This window comes from Microtus pennsylvanicus, chromosome 1 (assembly GCF_037038515.1).
Source record: "Microtus pennsylvanicus isolate mMicPen1 chromosome 1, mMicPen1.hap1, whole genome shotgun sequence".
Lineage (NCBI taxonomy): Eukaryota > Metazoa > Chordata > Mammalia > Rodentia > Cricetidae > Microtus > Microtus pennsylvanicus.
The window spans coordinates 184005313-184022824 of NC_134579.1; the positions used below are offsets into that span (position 1 = coordinate 184005313).

Genomic DNA, 17512 nt, shown 5'->3' on the forward strand with positions numbered 1-17512 from the left:
TTGACACCGGGAATTCAGTAAACACCACCATACGTATACTATGTGTAAAACTGCCCTTAACATAGGCCATTTGGATGAGTAAGTCTTGAAAATGAAAAGTTATAAATCTTCACCACAGGGCAGGGGTACAAAGTTAGGACAACTGAATCCAGAATCTTTCAGAGGCAAACGGAAACTGATACTTTCTTTCCTCCAGTCTGTTGTTTGTGAAGCCAGTGTTCTTTAGTCTCCCCCCTTGTTGTTTGAGTAGCAAAACTAGACACATGTGAGGAGAGAGCTCAAATCATCCATCAAGGGGTGTAAGCTTTCTAGTACAAAGAGAAATCTGACAGAGAGAGCAAGCAATGATCGTCTTTTGAACCTGTTAGCAAGACTTCTGAGCAGCAACTGCTTTTACAGTCTGTCATGATCCACAGTCAGGAAACAGCGGAAGTCCTTGTAGAAATCACTGGAGTTGTTGGGGGCTTTGTTTCCTCTCTTGTACCAAATGGGATGGGACTCTGGCAGCAACAATTTCAATCAATCCTGAAAACAGGTCTAAGGGCCAAGAAATTATGTCATGAGGGAGAGGGAGGGAGAAAGAGAAGGAGGCTCTGGATCCCTGGGGCAATCCACTTGTGCACTGTGGTATGAGATTTGATTATCTTTATCTGATTTGTGTAATTTCTGATGCTGTTGGTCATAAAGTGCTCTGAGTTTTCAAAAATTCAGGCCTCACTTTTTAGCCTGATGACCTACACAATGCTTAGAGGTTCAGTTTCCTCAGACAATTCAGTATGAATTAACTCCACATTCCCTCAGGGTATTGTCTTGTCTTTTCCTAAGGAGCATTGCCTTTCCTTTTTAAAATCTGTGATTCTAATTTATTTTCACTCTCAAGCAAAAGTAAGAGCATCAGTTATAGAGGGGGAGAGTGTTAAATTAGATACGGGGAAGTGCGAACTGAAGTTATCACTATTGTCGTTAACCAGTTATAAGAAACTAATCATATGCTTTTTGCCCCACCTAGAGTATAGTTTTTTACTTTTAATCTCTAAGAATTTAATGCGTTCTGACATTAAACAATTTCTGATTTCTACACAACCCACAAGCATCCTCCTGCTGCTGTGCATTGAAGTTGTATTCCAACTATAGCACATACGCCCTGTTTTCTGACTCAAGTCAAAGAACCTAGACTGTACACTAAGGCCATGTTTTACTGTAACATATTCTAAGCCAGGTGACTTAATGAATAAAAAAATGTGTTTCTTTAATTTTCTGTAATCCATACAACTTGCAAGAAAAAATATATGACTGTAGAATTTAAATGACTGAATATAAAATAATAAATAGAATAAGTTTTTAGAAAAAAGACTAAAACTATGTATATATTGAAAAATTTTAAACATTGACATTTTCTGCTGTTGATTTGTTTTTTGTTTGTTTTATTTCTTGTTTTTTTGTTTTTTTTTTTTAAAGAAGACTATACATGCTCATAGTTCCTAGAACTCACTTTGTAGACCAGGCTGGCCTCTAACTTACAGAAATACACCTACCTCTCACTGCACTGCCATGTCTGGCTAACACTGACTTTCATATCAGTCCTTGAACTATATTTTTCCCATGAAGATTGCAAACATGTAATTGTATTCATTATTTTTAAGGTCAAATATTTCCAAATATGTATGGTTTTCTCTTATAAAATATCAGTTTCTTTAGGAAAAATGTTATTTATCACACACCTTCATATATAATCCAAATTTTATTTGCATAGCTTTGTACTAAACAATTCTCCATATCCCATAAAAATAATATAGTATTCATAGACTGTTATCCATATATTTAATCTGATGAAGAACATATTTCAAATTGAAGGTCTAGGTATTTATTAAGATAGTTTCTAAAGTATACTTACAAATGTGTGTATATTAGGAATTAGTGTTTGTAGCTGGACAGCTAAAAAGATGAAAACATAGTGACCTTTAGTCAAAAATCTTATAGAAGATGTCCATGATTTGGGTAGAAGTTGGCTTCTTTTCATAAAGTTAATAAAAACAATGGGAACTTCAACCTAATGGACCAGTTAGCAGAGAGCCCTGGAGCTTGGAGAGATCAGATTATTTCTTGCAGAGCAGGAACAGCAGGTGCACATTGGGAGAAAGAATGAGTCCTAATCACAGGAATCGCCAGCTGTAAGCACGGGAATCCTATTGGATGGAAGAGACAAAGGTGAAGACAGGAAAGGAGGCAAAAGGTCAGGAAAGAGAGAGATAGGGAACCGGCCAGATGTCAGAGTGTGCAGTGGCATGCTGTTAATTGCTCAGGATAGTGTGCTGAGTAGCTATGAGCAAATGAAGCAAGGCTCTTAGAACCATTCTGAGTTTTCTGAAGGGCGAGGAAAGTCCGTTAAAGGAATGTTTGCCTGGATATTGACTGCCACAGTTTATTAAGTATGAACATTTAACTAGACACACCGAAAGAAGCATTTCAAACGGTTTTAAAATGTCCTGAACCCCTGCGAAGCAATCTTAACATCATTGCTCTGTTAAAGCCTGCAGTGACCTTCTCAGGCCACGTAAACAGCCTAAGCAAAGCGTGACTTGAGCAGGGGGATTTCTAGGTGACATTTTCAGCCTGGTATTATGCTCGTGTACTCAGTGGTAAGCTGAGCCACATCACACTTGTTGACAATAATCCATCAAACACATCACTTCTCAATGTCATGTTCAACAGTATCACATTGGCTTGGTCTCAGCTATGTAGGGGGCATTTATATAAATTAAATAGAAAATACTGAAAGTTCATTCTTGAATCAGGTTTTTAATTTTTTAATACCAGTTATAAGAATTTGACAGAGATAGCAGTCAATCAGAATTTAGAATTACCTGGAAGACAAGCCTCTAGAAATTGTCTATAATGGATTTTTTTTTTTTTAGATTAGGGTAATTGGGGTGGAAAGAGCCACCTGGAGTGTAAGTGGGAAATGTTCATGGACTATTGTACTGGGCTGAACGAAGAGGAGAAAGCAATCTGAGCACTGGCACTTACCTCTTCTACTTCCTTACTGCTGATGCCATGTGCACAGCTGCTTCATGCTCATGCTGCATGATTTCTCCACCGTGATGGGCTCTAAGTCCTTCACTGAGACAACAAACCAGCCCTCCTTTAAGGAATGTGAAAAAGTCACCAATATTGTCAGCTCACCACTTACATGGTTTTACAATCCCCCCATGCAGAAGGAAGATGTTACATGTCTTCTCAAACCGCAAAGCACATGGATGCTAGGAACATTTCTCACTTAAAAGGATGTGGCAAATCTGAACTGTGTGAAATTACCAGGTTGGCCTCATTCTGCCACCTACGGTCCTGTTCAGAGGAAACTTAGCTGAATGTTTTATTGGCCTCAGTGAGCAGATTTGGTCTTAGCTTTTAGAGTCACATTAGCCAGAGTGCCCAAGCAAGTTGCCACCTCATAAGAAAGTTCAGCAGAAGCCAAGTGATGCAGAAGAGAGCAATAGCAGTGGAAGATAACTTTTCATTGCTTTATCCCCTCACATGTTGGTAGAGACGCTGTCTGAAATCTTCCCAGACTTTGTGGTCTTCGGTGTTGGTGGGTTTAGAGGGATTGTTTTGCTTTGCTTTTGATTTGATAAGATTTATTTATTTATTTGTTTGTTTGTTTATTTATTTTTGAGAGTGGGTCTTACCGTGTACCCTGTTCTGGCCTTGAACTTACTGTGTAGTCCAGGCTAGCCTCAGACTTATGATCCTTATGTTTTAACCTCCAAAGTGTTTGGATTATATGGTATGATATGGTATTTATACCACCATAACCAGCAGTCAGTATATGCCTTACAGATATTTTCACAGCAAAGAAAAGTAGAAAGCAGAGGCAGTCTGTACACTGATCACTGATCAATTTAGTGACAATAATGGCTATCTTCAGAGGACAAAGCAAAACGTGTTACTGCCATGATAAAAGACTCAAGCTCCCAAGCCCCAGAACCCAAGCTTTTAACGTGTCACCTAATCTTATTCACACTGCCTTTGGAGAACTGAGTCATGGAAAGTCCACATGGAAAAGTACAGCTGCTAATGATAAGTTCCTTTGTGTCTGCATAAGGAGCCTTATGTCTTCTGCCAACAGCATGAAACTGGCAAGCTAACCTGTTAGCTTCCAGGTAGAGCAAAATCTCAGCTGAGACTTTTGAAAAGCTAAAAATAGTTTGTGAAAGAGCAATCCTAACAAATTCCTTTCTCTTTATTGCCTTGAATATAAGGGATTTATCATAGACTTGCGAGAACCTAAATGGACAATACAAAATATGTGGTCAGGTGCACACACACACACACACTTTTTTAGTAGTTCATTGTTTTATGTTCTTCCAAGTCTATGCTGTGGGTATGCTCTTCATGAGATGCTTGCCAACTATAATTTAGACAATATAATTTTGGCTTTCTAAAATTTTGCTTTCAAAAGTTGATGCATGACATACTAAAAATAAACCCATCCTTACCTACAGACACACTGAGGGCATTATCTCTATCCTAAGTCAGATTTCCTTAAGTAGTAGAACTTGGCTTTAGAAACCTTATGAATCGTCCCTTTGATTCCGGCTCATATTCGTGGTTTTATTAACATACTCAGATACATAGTTCAACTGCAGGTTACAATGGCAATCATCTAGAATTGAATTATATTGTCATCGCTCTGATAGCACTTACTACATTTGCCAGAGTAAGCACTACAAACTTATTATTAATAAGTAAAGGGAAATGTGAACCATGTCTATATATTACTTCTTGTAGGGATTGCTTAGGGTCTTGTTAAAATGCTGCCAGCATTGTAGTAGCCATGCGCAATGATTACCAGAATATAGAATCAAGGTAGACACAGATGGAGATGATGAGGAATCAAACTATGCAACCGTAGAGACAAGGCAAATATCAGACAGAAAAAAAAAAGAAGTTAATACATTCCAGAGAAGACTTTGACGGAAGAGGTAGAAGTAACAGGGCCAGAAGTGACAATACAGGTGATGGGTGATGACCAAGACAGACATGCTAATATATATCAAGTATGGATTACTCTGCTAGAGCTCTTAAATCTTCTAAGCAGCTCTATGGATACAAATAAACCATCTTATTTTTCTCATCAAATCTTTGCCAACATTTAGTAAACTTCAGTTTAAACAGAGCACACAGATGTTTACATTCAGTCCAGAAATTTGAGAATTATCATCAGGATACACAAAAATTGAGTTTGGAAGTTTGTGGTCTAGCAAGCCTTCCTACTCAAAAGCATAGGAATTGCTGAGAAAACACTGGTCAAGGAAACACTATGAAGGCTACGTTTCAGGGATGAAGGGAGATGGCATTCTCACCCAAGACAATCAATCAATGCTACCGGTCATCATTCTGGCCACTCCAAACCAGCCCCACAAAGCCGCATGTGCTTACTTGATTCAATGCTGCAAAAAAAAGGGGGGGGAGAAAGGAAAGAAAAGAAAGACATTTATGTCAATGGCCACACAGTGGAACTCATGATTAATTAAGGTTTGTGTCACACTTTCAAAATAGGATCCTGGGTCAGCAAGGATCTTATTTCTATCAATGGAATTTTTGTCCTATAGTTAATAACATTTCAAATTGTAATTTCTCTTTTAGAGCATGCTTTTTCTATTCTGCTGAATATTTCAGAAATACCATTGATCATCATCTATATTTAGAGCAGTAAGTTAAGTACTGACTTCAGAGACAGAAAGAGTGCAAGATCTCTGCCCTAAGGGAATTTAATGTGGGTAGTCATCTCTGGAAACAGACCATCACAGCTGCAAACACAAACTGTCTCTCTACCAAAAGTGTTTATGTTAGTAGTTGGTTTAACATACCATATTTATTAGTGATTTGACCTATCAGGATGAAAGATATTTTCTAAGTATTACATGTATATAGGTGTAGGGTTTAAATGATTGTTATGGTTTTTCACAGTTGGACGTGAAGCAAGATTGCAAATGACTAAGATTGTTTATTTCATGGAATTTGATGAAAGTATAAGCTATCAGAAATATAAAAGCTAATCTAAAAAAATTAATAATAGTCAGGCATGGTGACATAATCCCTTAATCCTATACTCAGGAAGCAGAGGCAGGAGGATCTCTGTGAGTTCAAGGGCAGTCTGGTCTACATAGTGAGTTCTGGACCATTCATAGCAACATAGTAAGACCCTTACTCAAATTAAAGGAAACAAGCAAATTAATGATGACAACTGTGTTTTCCTATAACCACACAGTGACCAGTCTTATCAACCCCACTTCTGTGACCTGATCACTCATTTCTGCCTGCGTGGGGTTGTTGCTAAGCCAATTTCACTGTAAACTCATAAAGGCATTTTCATTAAAGTGGATTAAAAAAAGTTTCAAGGTCATGACCCAAACAGAATGCTAACACAGGTGATGAAGCAATGTCCTGCCTCTGATTTATTTCTTCTGGGGTTCATACTCACGTTATCTTTGTTGCACGTGGGATAATTATCACATGGAGAAACCGAGCCATAGAAACTATATAGATAAGCTGATTATGTAGGCAGTCATATAGGAAAAGTAGAACACCAAACTCTAAATTACAGTATTCTTTATTTCAGACAAGAAAGTCACATTGTTCTTAGTTATATCTGACTTACATTCAGTATATTGAACACTTCAAGGTGGGAGGCAAATGAGAAATTGAAAAATAAATAGAAGCCTCTAATTTCCATCACATGTTGCCACTCTCACCTTCTCTGAACTTATTTTACATTCAGTCACAAGTTTTCAGTCAAATTAATGCCTCCGCTTCCTTTACTGAAACTTGCTATTCGAATGTTAATTACCTCACACGTGTTGCTGTAAGACCTGAGAATTCACATGTTACACAGCCTCGATTTCAGCAGTCCAGCATTTTAATCATGGTGACAACAGCTCTTAGGTCTTGGCCTTTGCAGTACCTCCTGACAGAAATTTCAAACTTGTTTCAACAAAAACAAGAAAATATATATCTTTTACATTTTAGCCTGAGGAAAAAGGAGGAAATCCTTTATCATTGCTGTCAAACAAGGCCATGGCTTCTCCTCTCAGAGAGCCCGTGTGTTTCCTGTCACTGTCCCTCTGTAACCATTCTGGATCCTCACAACTTGACATGGGCAAGTGATGTGGGAGTGTCTTATCATTCGGTTGCTTTCATTGGTTAATTAATAAAGAAACTGCTTGGCATGATAGGTTAGAACATAGGTGGGTGGAGTAAACAGAACAGAATGCTGGGAGGAAGAGGAAGTGAGCCAGACGCCATGCCTCTTCTCTCCAGGGCACACGCAATGTAGCAAGCCGCCAGGTCAGACATGCTGAATCTTTCCCAGTAAGACTGGTGCTACACAGATTACTAAATATGGGTTAGGCATGATGTGAGAATTAGCCAATAAGAGGCTACAACTAATGGGTCAAGCAGTGTTTAAAAGAATACAGTTTCTGTGTAATTATTTCAGGGCATAAGCTAGCCAGGCGGCCTGGAGCCGGGTGGCAGGAACGCAGCCCGCAGCTCCTACGACAGGCAAGTGTTCTGTCCTGTCGCCGGCACAGCAGTGGCCTTCTTGTTAACTACTTCACAGCAATGATCTTGAATTGCATTAGCAGCAATCTTCCTTGAACGTGCTATTTCCTCTACTTGCTGCGTTACATTCTAGGAAAGTCGGCAAACACTTCTTCACTGATTCATTGCTGTTTTCTCATTTCTGTTTCTACCTATAGTCTCACCTTTTCATTGACAATGATTCCTTCATGTGCAGCATGACTATTCTCACTGGTGCTGGCCCGTACTTCTATAACTCTCAAGTCTACATCTCTTGTTCTAAACTTAGGATGATAGTTATACTACCTCCTGAATATTTCCAAATATACATCCTCCAGACTCCATGTCTAATTTGTCAAAAATGGAAAACTGGAAATTTCATTCCCTGCTGGGTAAGCACTCCTCTCTTTCACTGTTATTGAATCAGTAGTTCAAGCTAGACTCTATCAGTCATTGTAGGCATCTTCTGTCATTCACTCTTACACTGGTATCACATAATTTATAGTTATTGTTATCATACCTACAAACAAAATATCTTTTGATTACCTTGTTTTCTTCACCCTCTAATCAATGTTTAAGGTTCCTCTATTTTTGGTTAAGATCTTTAACATGAGCTATTAGGATTTCCCCTCAATTTCACTATGTACCCTAGAAATGCTAGAGAACCGTTTATAACACATGCATATAAGAATGAAAGTTTCAGATAAGTCTTCTCACTCTACATAATCTATAACAATAATTCTCAATCCTCCTAATGTTGCAACTCTTTAACACAGTTCCTAATGTTGTGATGACCCCCAACCATAAGTTTATTTTCATTGCTGCTTCAAGACTGCACTAATGCTACTGTTATGAATAGTAATGTAAATATCTGTTTTTTCTGTGGTTTTAGGTGACCCCTGTGAGTATAAGTGAAGTGATGATAATAAAACTTTGTAGAGATGATGAAAAATGTGAAACAGACATACATATTATTCATCTCCAGTGATCTACCTTGTGATTTCTCTCGGTCTCATAACAATATTTTATTGGTCCCAGACCAACATTGAAACAGGGGCACAGAGCACCATTTATAAAAAGTTTTTTTGTAGTATTGCTCATAAGGGCAAAAATTAGAAATATGTATGTGTCACTTAAGAAAGGAATGGATTAAATCAACGTGCTAGAACATACTTAAAAATTCATCTTGGGATCCTTCAGTGTGGAACACAATGTCTTTAAGACTGAGAATACGGCTAGCATCATTGAGCACTGTCCAATCTACAGTTTTATGAATATATTGAATTTAGGGAAATCCACACCAAATAATTCTAAGTAGTAAAACTTTACATAAAATCATAGATTATTACTGGTTCATCCTAAATATAAAAAGTTACTATATTAGAAATCTAGGGGGGAAATGGACAGAGAAGAAATTTTTGTTAAATTCTACACTTAAAAAAATTATCCATGATAATGATTTCAAAATAATAAATCATTGCTGGTCCAAACCAAAGTCTGGTAGATAACAGGAGTTAAAAAAAACCAATGCTTGAAACCTAATGCTTTGTTTGAGTGGGAAGAGGCAGGTTAAAAAGAAAATGAAGATGCCCAGTGCTGCAAGAGTAAGAAAACAGGAAACCACCAAGAACAGCAAAAACAACACGCATCAAAGAGAACTGGCATAGCTTCACATGACAACAACTGAGCACATCTTGGAGTAGATGGAAGTGGGGTAAGAAACAAACTAAAGACCTAACCCTCATCTCTTCTTCCTTCTGGGTTATGTTAATCATTTTGTTGTAGTATGTGGATAATATGATCACCCAATCAACCATCTTAGTGTGGAGATGGCCTGGGTCTCACACTCATGGCAACAAATAAGCTGTGGTCTGTGCTAATAATAATAAGCTATTGACAATTCCTGGTAGAAGGGGCCCATGACCAGGTTCACCAGACCCCTGCCAGGGATTCCAACCATACTGTATCCTCTCTCTACCAGTCACAATAATCTCAGGACATACTGTGAACACAGGAAGTAGACTTTTAACTATGAAACTCCATGATTTCAGCATCCACATAGTTCTCATTCATGAAGACGTGGGAATTTGTGTCAATGCAGTTGTTTTAGGGTCACTCGTGTTCCTTCAAGTATCCATTCTCCCATGCTTCTGGAAATACAATAAACACCTTCATTGACCAAGTTGGGCTTTGGCGGAATTCTTATACTGGCCTAGGCAGTGACGTGAATGAGAATTTCAGGCACATAGGCTCTGAAATTTAAACATTTGGTGGCACAATTTGGGGGAGCTGAGGAGGTGTGACCTTGCTGGAGGAAGCATATCACTGGATGATGTGGGAGTGTCATATATCAATCTGTTGATTTCATTGGTTAAGCAATAAAGAAACTGCTTGGCCCTCATAGGTTAAAACATAGGTGGGAGGAGTAAACAGAACAGAATGCTGGGAGGAAGTGGAAGTGAGCTCAGAGACTCGACAGCTCTGATCTCTGGAGCAGAGAGGCCATACTCTGCTCTCCCGGGCAGACACCCGCGATGAAGCAAGCCGCCAGTTTAGACTTGCTGAATCTTTCCCGGTAAGACCGGTGCTCACAGATTGTTAGAGATGGGTTGATCTGGATATCAGAATTAGCCAGTAAGGGCTAGAGCTAAAGGGCCAAGCAGTGTTTAAATGAATACAATTTGTGTGTTGTTATTTTGGGGCATAAGCTAGCCAGGCGGCTGGGGTGCTGGGGACGCAGCCCCGCCGCTCCAACTACAACAACTGGAAATAGGCTTTGGGAGTTCACTACCTCATGCCACTGCTTCCAATTGTGGTCTCTCTCTTTCTCTCTCCCTCCCTCCTGTAGTGATGAGGCAAGCAGACCTGCTTTTCGTCCCACCTGGCTCCCACAAGGCTAGCTTAGCCCCAGAAATAACAACACACAAATTGTATTCTTTTAAACACTGCCTGGCCCATTAGCTCTAGCCTCTTCTTGGCTAATTCTCACATCTTGCTTAACCCATTTCTAATAATCTGTGTAGCACCATGAAGTGGTGGCTTACTGGGAAAGATTCAGCATGTCTGACCTGGAGGCTGGCTCTGTCGCGTCTGACCCACTTCCCTTATTCCCAGCATTCTGTTCTGTCTACTCCACCCACCTATGTTCTGACATATCAGGTCAAGAAGTTTTCTTTATTAATCAACCAATGAAACAACAGATATATAAAGACCCTTCTACATCATCCCTCCCTTCCTCCCTCCCTCTTCTCTTTCTCCTCCATGCTTTCCTCTGAAATGTGTGCTCTTGGCTTCCTGCTCCAACCACCATGCCCACTACTTACTGCCATACTTCTCTGCCATGATGGACTGTTATCTCTCTAGAAATATGAGCCCAAATGAACCTCTGCTATGAGCTGCTTTTGTCCATGGCTGTTTTGTAAAACCAGCAGAAAACTGACTAATACAGTATGTCGATGGCTTCCTACCTAGGGAAAACAATAAGATGCTTGCCCGGGTCTCCTCAGGCAAAGTTAAATCAATAATCTCCTCTAAAAAGACACTGCAAAAGATTTCATGCTCAGTGTTCAGTATTCATCCAAATGCAGATTCACTGCAAAGAAAGGACTAAGAGACATTTAGTTAACTTCAACCCAATTTAGAAGCTGTTGCAATTCTCCTCTCATCCAGTACAGTAAAACCTAACTTCTTGGCAAGGCATCTGAAGCATAAAGTGATACGTATGATGAGGGGAACGGACAGTTGTAGAGCCAAAGCTCACCACTTGCCTGATAACTTGTGCTGCAAGTTACTTGGTAGCAGCATGGGCTAATTGGTTGCCAGAGTTGAAGTGATGATTGTAGCTCCTACCTGGCAGTCTCAGACGCAGTGAACAGATCTCCACCATGTCAGATTATCCAGAGCCGAAAGGCAAAGCAGCCTTAGTCCTAGCCATGTTGCTTTGCATTTTAAGAAGCTGTCCCAGTCCCAGTCAGAAAAGGATTACAGATATGCAATAAAGACAGATTCAGATAAAAAAAAAAAGACCTCTAGGTGGGCTGGATTTGAAGATCCTTGCAGATGCCCATGCCGGCGGCGGAGGAATGAGAATCGGACTCCGCAGAGCCTCCTGGCACTGAGACACTCCTGGATGAGGTGCTGCGGACCCTCTACGACCTGAAAGAGACTGAAGGTGAAACAGAGCCTAAAAGGATCAAGAAGAAGAGAGATGTGGAGACCACAGCAGAGGTTACAGCAGCACCACTCCCCCTGCCCGGATCTCTCGTAAAGGGCCAGAGGAAGAGTGCTTCCAGCTTTTTCAAGGAACTCAGAGAAGAGCTACACTCTGCTTCCGCTGCCCCCTCAGCACCCCCTTCAGGAGCAGAAGTCCCTGCTACTAATGCAGTGTTGCTCTCTGCCCCAGAGAACAACAGCAGGTTCGTGGAAGTGGTGGAGTTTCAAAGCAAAAGTAAAAAAAAAAAAAAAAAAAAAAAAAACAGGGTCAAGAAGAGCGTGCAAAGGATAAAACAAGGACCCTTGAAAAAGATGTGGCTATTCAAGAATTTAACCTAGAAAAGGCTCGTTTGGAAGTACACCACATTGGGATCACGGGCTATGGCAAAGGAAAAGAGAGAGTCCTGGAACGGGAGCGAGCTATCGTGCTGGGGACTAAGGCTCCCAAAAGAAGTTACGTGAATTACAAGGTTTTACAGTAACAAATCCAAGAGAAAATGAGAGCTCAGGAAGAAGAAGAGAGATTGGCCCGGGACACAAACATTTTCAAGAAAAAGAAGAGGAAAGTACAGGAGGACAGGAGATTCAAGAAGTCGGCTCCCAGCATTTTGTCAAATGGAAAAGTTGGACGAGTTGGAAAATTCAGAAATGGGACATTGATTCTAAGCCACGCTGATATCAGGAAAATAAATTCTTCCAGAGTAGCAAAATGATGAACTTTGTCAGCTCCAGAGAGGAGTAGGAACCATGACAGCGCGGACACAGGACCACTGAACTGCAGACCGCACTTCATGTCCCTCGGGGTCTCTTCCTGAGGAGCAAGAAGGATAAACTGGGTGGTGACCTGCTGAGTGCCGGCCAGGCCCAGGCTCCACTCGGGTTTCTGGTTGCTAGTGTCAGCACACTTGGTTCCAGTCCTCCTTTTCAAGTTTTACTGTCTCCTGAGTGTTTGTGATTGCCGTTACAGTGCCTTTTGGACTTCTGATGACAGTGTTACTATGTCATGAAAGAACTAAGAACTTTTGTCATCTTTCGGTTTTCTGGAAAAGCAGTTCTATTGTCAACCTACTTTGTGTAAAATCCATTTTGTAAGAATTTTCAAAAAAAAAGACCTCTAAATGGGTCACAGTATTGGAGAGATATATATATATATATATACATATATGTATATATATATAATATTTGATGGAGTTGAAGAGTAGTCATAATTATAGTTTCCTTAGTTTTGATAAAAGGTAAATTAGATATAAGTATTGTAACCATAATTCTTGCTTGATAACTGTTTTGTTTTATGTAATTTTACTATGTTGAAGTCAAAACCTTCCTTTTTATTTATACAGAAAAGGGGAGGTGATGTGGAATTCCCCTCTGTATGCTGTTAATATGTTTTATTATCTTGGTTAATAAAGAAGCTGCTTTGAGCCTGCACAAGGCAGAATAGAGCTATGTGGGGGAAACTCAACTGAATGCTGGGAGAAAGAACACAGAATCAGGGAGAAGCTGTGGAGCCACCAGAGGAGAAAGATACAAGCTGCCAGCCAGAACCTTGCCAGTAGGCTACGAGCCTCATGGTAAAATATAAAATAATATAAATGGGTTAACCAAAGATATAAGAGCTATCTAGTAATATGCTTAAGGGATGGACCAAGCAGTGATTTAAATAAAATAGTTTCTCTTTGTTTTGTGCTCTGAGCAGTCGGGAATGAACAAGTGGCCTCTACCCACACATCACCTTTTTCCATAGTAACTACATAATGTAACATGCAAAATATGTTCTGTTTTCTGTGACATCAATAATTTGATTCTGTGTTAAAGCCTCTTCATTCTACAGCAAAGACTGAAAAATTAATAGGGGCTTCTAATCCCCACAAAACCTCTGGGAGATGCTGTTACTGTACATTACTCAGTTCAACAGAATGCCAGAGAGGAAGAGACTGAGTGACCAAGAGAGGTGGTGAAGGGAGATAAAGGTAGCCTTGAATGTAACTTCGTGTGTCCAAGGGATGGACAAGGATGACAATCCAGTCTCCCAACTAAGCTCCTCTGAGCAAGTGACCTCTATCCCTTTCTATCCCATATTTCTACCGGTCCTTTAATATTAAATCAATATTTTTGATACTTCACACTCTCTGATTGACAACTCTACATTTCCAGATACATATTTAGATGGAAAAAAAGTCTTCTTCCACGAGTGATTATGTCGTTTAAGAGAATCAGAGGATAAGCAATTTAAACACACGACTAGGGTTATGTTAGATAGGACATTACAAGACTGTCTCCAAAGGCAATAAAGAATGGAAACTGGGGATAAACTCCACTGGTGATCTGGGCGTTGTCTCGCGCACCCTAACTAGATAAAGAACTTCTCCCCACCAGCCTGTTCGAGGGCACAGAGGTACCCTCCTGGTAGCAACCCCCCCTTTATCTAATTTGTCGTAATAGGGGCGTGGTAGTTCATGATCTCGTGCCTGTCGTTTGGGTCTTGGTCTGCAGACCATTAGGACCACCAGCCTCCAGCACAGCTATGAACTTGGAGCGGGTGTCCAATGAGGAGAAGTTGAATCTGTGCCGGAAGTACTATCTTGGTGGTTTTGCATTCCTGCCTTTTCTTTGGTTGGTCAACATTTTCTAGTTCTTCGGAGAGGCCTTCCTCGCCCCAGCAGAGAAGAGCAGAGCAGAGCCAAATCAAAGGCTGTGAGTTCTAGGGCACCAGCAAAATACAAACAAAACAAACAGGGTAGTGGGTGGTTGGAAGGATGATAGAGGCTCCAGACCTCTGGGAGATCTCTGGCAGAAGATAAAAAGGCGGGCCTGGGGGAGGCCAACTCTTCCTACCCTTGTTCTTCATTATAGATGTTTGGCGCTCAGCTGTGGGCTTTCTCTTCTGGGTAATTATTCTCACCACCTGGATCACCATCTTCCAGATCTACCAGCCCCGCTGGTGTGCTCTTGGGTACTACCTTTCATTCACCATTCCCCTGGGCATCCACTGACAACCTCACAAGCTGGCAACCTGGCGATCTGTTCTTTCTCCCAGGATGGGCTTCTCTGCTCTAAGCTTTTTCTCAAACCCTGAAGACTGTCTGTCCCCCATTTCCCATCTGCCCCAACAAATGACCCTAACTTTAAAAAAAATGGAAACTGGAAGGAGAACTTCTTTGTGTTGGTTGTTGTCAACTTAACACAAATCTAGGCATATCTAGGAAGAAGGGATTTCAATTAAGAAAGAATCCCCTATACGATTATTCAGTATAAAAGCCTGCAAGGATTTTTTTCTAATGGATGGTAAGAGCCTAACCAGCTCTGAGGGTACCATCCCTGGGCAAGTGGGTCCAGAGTGTATAAGAAAGGAAACTTAACAAGCTAGGAGGAGCAGGTCAGAAGCATCATTTCTCAGTGCCCTCTACTTCAGTTCCTGTCTCCAGGATCCTGTCGTGAGTTTCTGTCCTAACTTCCCTCTGTGATGGAGTATGAACTAAGATTTGTAAAACAGGAATAAATCTTTTACTCCCCTGGTTGCTTTTGATCATGTTCTTTATCACATCAACAGAAACCCTAACTAGGATGCCTTACCTATTCACCCGCTGGTGAAATCACATGTATCCATGTGTACTACAAAGGATATTAAGATGATAAGATTCCCTAAAGCTTAGGAACTGCAGTCTGTGAACTCACTAAAAAAAACTTCATTCATAATTAAATACATTTTGAAAAATCAGGGTTATGTTGGAAGCAGTTTCTTTTCTGTTTCTCAATAAACCTTTGTTCAGAATCTTCTATGCCCAATTCATGTTGTATAGCATGAGCAGTGTAAAGTTCAGATCACTTTGGCCCTATCCTTATGGAGCTGGAACATTTGGCTGTAATGTCAGACATCTACAAAAGCAGCTGTGATCCAAGCAGGGTGTGGTAATGACAAGAGGAAAATCATAACAAACTTCAGGTGAAACTTAAGAAAGCAGAAATGATTTCTGGAGCATGGAGGAAGGACAAGATTTATGCTCATGGAATAACATCTCTGAGCTGAGCCTTGAGGGCTACCCATGATTTCCACAGCTGTACATAGAAGCTGATGATGGCATACCAAGAGAAATTCATAATGCAATAAAAAGAACAAATATTGAAACCTTCTCTAGAAATTATGTCATAAAATTTAGGCCAGAGACCTAATTCAAATTTCCATTTATCAAAACTGAGAAGACTTGAATTTCAACAAGGTTAAGAGTTTTTCTGAATTCATTATTCCAGTTTAGGAGAACTGAGGTTGTTCCTCTCTTGTGAGTGCTTGCTTCATCTGCCACCTGCTCATCACTCTTTGGCCATTCAGGCCAAAGTCTATACTGGTCCACAAGATGATCCCAGCAGTCTGAGACGGGGGGTGGCAGTAAAGATTCTCTGTGAGATGGTAATTGATTCACAAAGAAATTTGCCTCTCCCTTGGCCTCATCAAATCCAGATCCTGCACAAGTCCTGGCTTCGGTCTTTATTAACTGAGAGAGTCAACGCAGATTGTCATCTAGGAAAGGAATTTATGAAAAGAGCCAACAGTACTCGAAATGCCTCAAACATTACTTTCTTAGATTTGACTCCCTCTAGAGTATGTTGAAGGAAAAGACTTCTCCAGGAAAATAATTCTTCACTACAGATGTGAAAAGTGGAAAGTTCATGTGCTAAAACGAACCTTCCTCCAAAATAAAAACAACTTCAAGAGAAGCAAAGGCAAAGTAACTCAGGCCTTCTTAATGGATAGCACTCAAGTGATTTAAATCCTTGCCTCATTCACACACTGGTGCCAGCACCAGAGATCTCTGGAGTCAGATCATTAATGACTGCCTGTGTGATTTAAAGTCTCAAAATTCCAAATTCACAATAATAGCTTTAGCATGAGACTGCCAGTGTCTGTTATCAGCTGATATTTAATAAATTCTCTCAAATAAGATAAACCTATCATCAAGAAAGATTTATTTCTCCAAATTGAAATGCACTGACCCAATCCTATGAGACTCAGCTTCTCGTGTCTGGAAAGCACACGTATTTGCTTATAAGTGAATAGACGTCAAGCGTTTCTTTATGGCAAGTATGCGTATATTAGTCCTATATTGTTAAGGAATACAACAGGGACTTGCTTAATTCTTAAAAACTTTTAGCACTGGAATGCATCTCAAATAGTTCTTTCATTTGCCTTGCATGTTAAATCTCAGTATATTTGTCGAACATGAGAAATTTTTAGTGCCCCTGAAGCAGATGTACCACATCATTTAGAACAGAAGTAAGTTGTTTTAAAATCCCTCATGGGACTCCAAAGCAAGTCAACTTTATCAAATAATTTTTGCTTTCCCATCACAGTAGGGAGACTATTAATAAATATGTATGTACTGTAAATAATCTTACTTTTATATATGTATGTATATATAGTGAATCATTTTGAGGAAACTTATTAACATACAATAATACACTTTATTACAATTACAGAAAAGTGCAGGCAACCACAAAATTCATTTACATAAAGAAATTTGTAAACAACGCGAGGGTAGAAACCATAAAATCTATAGTGTGAATAATAACAGTCATCTGAATTTATTCAAGAATTTTTCTGCTCTTTCAAAGAAAAAAACCCACACATTTCACTTTTGGCAAAAATGACACCTTATATCATTCTTCCTCAGTGATGTTTTTCCAGCAAAGGAAGCTGGAGTTAGTCTTTGGGGTCCTCGGCTAT

At 39.9% G+C, this 17512-nt stretch overlaps 2 pseudogenes; both read left to right on the forward strand.

The window, feature by feature from the left end:
- Positions 1-12901, forward strand: part of LOC142831759 (40S small subunit processome assembly factor 1 pseudogene) — a 52679-nt pseudogene extending 39778 nt beyond the window's left edge.
- Positions 12902-14265: 1364 nt separating this feature from the next.
- Positions 14266-14869, forward strand: LOC142842534 (gamma-secretase subunit PEN-2-like; annotated as a pseudogene).
- The last annotated feature ends 2643 nt before the right edge of the window (positions 14870-17512 follow it).